Raw genomic sequence first — 6,168 nt, 5'->3', positions numbered from 1 at the left:
CCTGCAATCCGATTGTCAATCCAATATTCCCCCACTTAGCTTGAAGCCATAGAAGACATCGTTGGTAACCCACATCACCCTTCCTTTATAACTGCCCCGATCCTGTAATGTAATCAGCTGGATACTTTATAAACTTAGGTAACGCTGGTCATAGAACACTCTGAAGACTCTGCTAAGTGCATACTCATCTTCGTGATGGTCAAGCAAAGTCCACCAAAGGCTCTGAATGATAATATATGCATCCCACTGAATGAAACCTCTTATGAAATACATGACCTCGAATCTTCACACAGGAAATAGCCCACCGGCTAGCCTCAAATCAACATCTCCTCATAACCCCACCATGGTCATAACAACTAGGGAACTAGTCGATCCTCTCGAGTCCATACTCATCAACTAGATACAAGAATCTGCTTCGTCCCACAAATGAATAACTGAAAGATCTATCAATGCATCTGCTCCCAAGACTAAACAATGCATTGCTATGATAATCAAGCATCTACAACTCCTTTTCAGCCTATCCGGAACACCACAAGTCATCAGTGTACAATAACATTTAGTGCTCTGCATTACATGCAATTGAATAAAAAGAATCAAAGTTGCAGGTTTCAAGTCGAAACAAGGTCGCACGATGAGGAAATACGTAATGGAAGTTTTCTATGTTCCATGTAGCCTCTTGAAGATAGGTGTAGACGTCATCATACCGATCCGCAAGACTCTACTAGACATTTGATCATGACTCGTAAACCTATGAACCTAGTGCTCTGACACCAACTTGTCACGATCCAAAATACAATTAGACCGTGATGACACCTAACCCTAATGTTAGGTAAGCCAAACATTGAATAAGATAACCAAAATGACAAATTATTCATATCAAGAAATAAAATGACTGAATTCTATATAACTTCCCAAGAACTGGTAGTACAAGTCGCGAGCGACTATGAAAAAGATTACAAATTGGCGAAATACATAAACTGCTCCTTTAAGTTATCCACACTGATCAAACAACCACCTCAATTGACTCATTTACCATTTAGACACTTCAAGTAATTATTAAGTGAAGCAAGTAAACACCCGAGTATAGAAAACCATATGCGTGAGCTACACTTGCTAATAACGTGTCAAATGAGCCAATTAAAGAACGATACATGTAAATCATAATAAAAAAATTGACATATAATTAACAAAAAAGAAAAGGCTAATCTAAAGAAGAAAAAGAAACCTTTTTCCTTTATTTTTATCAAACCAGTGCTACCCCTCCCCCTTACCCCTTTCCCCTCCCTTTCATCTTCTTCTTTGTGCCATCCGTCCCACATCCCCTTTTCTTAAATCCACCCAAAAAATTAATAAAACTCACACAAATATGCAACAATATAGAATAACCAAATAGAGAACCCACTAAGGGATCGATACTGGACCTCGTAGGAAAGCTCATTATGCGACCCCTATTGCCAAAAGTTTGTTCTCCAAGCAAAGCTAAAAAAATAATTCTACTGGAATCTTCAATCATCTCTCCATTATTTTCTTGATTATGAATTTGGGCTTGTATTACTTTTTTTATCTAATTTGTTATTTGTGGTGTAAAATTTTCTGCTGTGAATATAAAATAGGGTGGAGAAATTATTTTCTTATATTGGAGATAAGGGTGGCAGGACTACTGAGAAAAAAAATTGGTAGTTTTTTGTAGCTCTTGTTGCTGCTTCTTTCAGCTGGGTTTGGACTGATTTTGGGTTGATGGAACTAGGCGAAGTTCCGAAGGTATGGGCAGTAGAGTTTTGTGGTGAAAGGTGACAATTTCTGGTGGTTTACAGTAACTTAGTTCAAGCTTTAATGGTTGCTTTCCTGACCTCCATAGTGATGTCATGATAGGTTGAGGTGGTTTAGCTAAGAAGAAAGCAAGAAAAAAGGCTAAGTTGTGGCTGCTTCAGCTAGCTACTATGCTGCTAAAAGGTTTCTTGATTTTTTTTCAACGAAAATAAATTAGGCTGAAAAATGACTTCACGCAAAAATGACTTTACGCGCCCAAGATTTTGTTAGCAAACACGCATATGCCACATCAGAACCATGTATTTACTTCATTCACTTAATAATTACTTGAAGTGTCTAAATGGTAAATGGGTCAGTTGAGGTATTTGTTTGATCGTTAAGGACAACTTAAAGAGGTGATTTATGTATTTCTCCTTACATATTCAATTTGAGAAAAGATACATCATACATTTGAAATTTACATTAACAAATTTATAAATCCTAAACTACCGCGAACAAATGGTAGCCTGTATCTAGAGTGCTAATATGTATTCAATGCTAGGCTTCGTCCTCCAAGAAGTATAGTATGAGTATAACCGACCCCATGTACTCAATAAATATCTTGACTAACCTCGGTGAAGTAGTGGTAAGTTTTTTTAAGTCAAAAAATACTCACTAATATAACCTGTGTAGGTAGATTTGCAAAAGAAACAATACTAGGAATAACAGAGAAGAGTACAAGAACAAATATGCGAAGCAGTAAATAACTACTATAGAAATCATGGTCAATTTCCTTATATCACAACCAAACATTTTCTTAAATCGATAACCACCAAACAATATAGTAAATTCACGAATCTTCATAGTATGAGGAATGTGTTCAAGATATCAAGTCAAATGGCACGGTAACACCCTTCATGTTTTTATCTCATCTTCACCAAATATATGAAAGTATGTCAAATCAATAGGCACGTCAACACCATTCATGCATTTATCTCATCCTCACCAAATATATACATAACACTACCAACCAGGTAAAAAAATGCCAATAACATTAATAGTAAAGTGAAAATACACAGGTAGCGATAATGAACAAGGCAGAGTACACGAACAACGATAACAGACATTGTGGAAGGTACATACGCAATGATAGAAATTAAGGTAAGAGAGTATAAATTTCACTTTCTAGCAAAGTAGAAGGTTTAGATAAGAGCACAACAAACGAGAAAAAGACATAAATGTAAATATAACAAACAAGACGGAAAACATGATTGTGACTAGATAAACAGATAGGAAACATAAATAGCACAATAACAATTAAAGTAGGAAGCAAAGACGTGACAACAATAATAAGTCACATAAAAAGCATATGTGCAACAATGACAACTTGGAATGAAGACATAAATGTATATGTAATGGCACGAGATCTTCCTTCGTGTTTTACTCTCTTCCTCACATGATAATGTAAAATAATGGCACGACATTATCCTTCAAGCATAATAATGTATAGGAAATGGCACGACATCACCCTTCGTGCTTTACACTCTTCCTCACATGATAATGTATATGCAATGGCATGTCATCACCCTTCGTGCTTTACACTCTTCCTCACATGATAATGTATATATAATGACACGGCATCACCCTTCGTGTTTTATACTCGTCGTCATCAAGCGTATGTATAACAATGAAAACCAAGGTAGGAAGAATGGATAATATCAGGAAGAGTGGTTTAACAAACATACCACGTAGACATCAATCTTAGCTCTCGAGCCAATAATAATCCAATAAACCTCAAGAACCTTATTATTCAAGTATCTCAATAAAACTCAAACGTGCTTTTCAACATAAATATGGAACCCAAGTACCTCAAAACTTCGGTTATTGACATGTAATTGTGATTAGGTATAGTGATGATCAAATCTAGCATATCAACATTTTCACAAAATGCCATAAAATTTAATCCAGTTATGACAAGTTGAATCATGGTTAAAATAATAGTCCTACAAAACACAAGGAATCGTATAATCTACCCCTAACATGGATATCCTGTCACATGCATATACGCTCGTCACCTCACATATACATCACCCCCGTATGTAGCAAACAATATCATTTAATTAGAAAAATTTCTCCAGCAAAGCTAGGCAAAACACTTACCTCTTCTGAAAATAAGTCAACAATCAACCACGACTTTCCCTTTAGAACAAGCCTCCAAACCAATCAAATCTAGCCAAATATCGTTCAAATAATTCAAAAGAAGCTTTAGAAACTACCCACGAATGAAATGTTCAATCTTTAGCTAATTGAAAAAGTTAACAAAAGTCAACCCCATGCCCGCTTGGTCAAAATCCAAGATTCGGAGCAAAACTCAATTACCTATTCGCCCCCGGAGCTCAATTATGTGATTTATTTTGAAATTTAACCTCAATTTGAGGCTAAATTTTAATTTTCTAAAATTCCTAAATTCTACCCAAAACCCTAATTTCTATCATGAAATTCTTAAATTGATGTTAAAAACTCATGAAAAGTAATTAAAATTGATTGAAAACTAGTTAAAAATGCTTACCAATGGATTGAAAAGAAAACGTTGTGCAAAACAAATCGCCTCTAGAGTGTTTAAGGTTGAAAATGAGCTAACTTCCTAATTTTTTCCTCTTTTACCAGTTGCCGATATCGCAATTGCAAATAAGATCTCAAAAGCGACCAGTGTAACATGCCCCAAGAAAGTAGCAATTGCGATAAAATATTTGCATTGCGACTGCACCCACGTGCGCACTTGCGAAGCTGGTCAGCCTTCCAAAGTGCCGCAAATGCGACAAGTATATCGCATTTGTGGAGCTCCCACAGTCCGCATTTGCGATCAAAACTTCGAATTTGCAAAGTGCCCATTCCCCAGCTCCCTTCACAGATGCGAGCAGTCACTCGCAAAAGTGAGGCTCGCATTTGCAAGCAATACTCTCGCATTTGCGAGAATTATTCTCGCATTTGTAAGATCTGCAAGTTGACACCAACAACAGCAGTTACAAACTCATCCGTAATGCACCCAAAACTCACCCGAGCCGCTCATGCTCTAAACTGAACATGCACACAAGTATAATAACATCCTACAAACTTACTCACTACTTCAAATCATCAAATTAACACCAAATAACAAGAATCGATCATCAAAACCCAAGAATTTCAACTTTAGAACTCATTTTCATAATTTTTCACATAACGCATCGAAATGCGCTCGGTTCGCCCCAGAATCCAACCAAACATGCGCATAAGTCCAAAATATCATACGAACCTACTGGAATCGTCAAAATACCGATCCGATGTCATTTATTAAAAAACTTGACCATGGTTAACTCTAGCCTTTTTTAAGTCAAAAATATTTTCTTCAAAATTTTACATAAAATTTTTCAAAAAACAACACGGATCACGCACGCAAATCAATAAATATCATATAATGCTATGGGAGGTCTCAAAATACTGAAATTAAAGCTAGTACTCAAAGTGACCGGCCGGGTCATTACAAGTTAGAAAAAACCCATTTGATGAGGTCCAATTATGCCCTTGAACTATGTGAAATTGAGTGAATTTGCCCGTCATTATTACTTTAGCATAAACATACATATGTCTTCCAATACTTGATCCGAATATCTCTTGATTTTAAACGACCTCATATGGAGGCATATTTGGTCCCACATACATATTTTGAGGTCATATTTGGCCAATTGTAGTTCTTAAACTTTTATATTATTAAGTTATGTCTTGTTTGGTTCATGACAATATAATGATAAAATCTATCTTGGATTGATTGCTTTTCTTTTGTAACTCTTAAATACAAAAAAAGAGAAGCAAACTATAGAAGAAACTAAACTACTTTACAGGAAGAGAAACCTACACAATGCTAGGTTTCTCTTCCAATAAATGATTTATATTTTTATACACTTTGTTTCTCTTTGTTTCTAAACCGTATTTTTCTTTGTTCCTAAGCAAAATGTATCGTATTTTATTTGAATGGAACGAGTAAGTAATTTATTTTTCTATTGAGTTGAGATTTGATATATTTAATTGATGCAGTTGATTGGTTTATTGCTTATTATGGCTAAACTCGTCTATTATATTACTTTTATTGTTGTAATGTCAAGAGTGACTATTCAGTGGTGTTTTGAGGCAAATGAGGCTGTGGATATACTTATTGATATAGGTTTTCCAAGAAATGGTTTAACTTTTCTATTCTTTGCTTCTATTTGTTCGTATTTAAAATTTATTGAAGGAAAGTAATCAATTTTAACGGAATGTTATCATTACAACTTTCCTTGTATTACCAAAATACTCAATAAAATAAAAGTTTAAAAGGCCAAATATGACATCAAAGTATGCGTGTGCCTAAATATGTACTCCATATTAGGCCGTTTAAAATAAAAA

This window comes from Nicotiana tabacum, chromosome 6, assembly GCF_000715075.1.
Source record: "Nicotiana tabacum cultivar K326 chromosome 6, ASM71507v2, whole genome shotgun sequence".
In the NCBI taxonomy this organism is placed as follows: Eukaryota; Viridiplantae; Streptophyta; class Magnoliopsida; order Solanales; family Solanaceae; genus Nicotiana; species Nicotiana tabacum.
This window is presented reverse-complemented; position numbering follows the sequence as displayed.